Source organism: Varanus komodoensis, unplaced genomic scaffold (genome assembly GCF_004798865.1).
Source record: "Varanus komodoensis strain SLA01 unplaced genomic scaffold, ASM479886v1 scaffold89, whole genome shotgun sequence".
NCBI lineage: Eukaryota > Metazoa > Chordata > Lepidosauria > Squamata > Varanidae > Varanus > Varanus komodoensis.
In genome coordinates this window covers 691,360-691,765 of record NW_025336587.1, presented here as the reverse complement: position 1 = coordinate 691,765, position 406 = coordinate 691,360, and positions in this window count along the sequence as shown.

The following is a 406-nucleotide window of genomic DNA, read 5'->3' as shown; positions in this document are numbered from 1 at the left end:
CCAGATCCTTTTGGATCTGGACAGACTATGGAAGTGGGCAGGAGACAACAGGATGGCGTTAAATGTGGATAAGTGCAAGGTCTTGCACTTGGGGCATGGGAATGGGTGTCATAAGTACAGGTTGGGTGACAAGTGGCTGGAGAGCAGCACTTGTGAAAGGGACCTTGGGGTGCTGGTCAACTGCAGGCTGAACATGAGCCAGCCGTGTGATGCGGTGGTCAAGAGGGCGAACACCACCCTTGGTTGCATAGCCAGAAGTGTGGCTTCTGGATCAAGAGAGGTATTACTACCACTCTATATGACTCTGGTGCTCCTGCAACTGGAGTATTGTGCTCAGTTTTGGACACTCATTAAAGGAAGGATATAGCCAGGTTGGAGTCAGTGCAGCGTAGGGCCACAAGGTTGG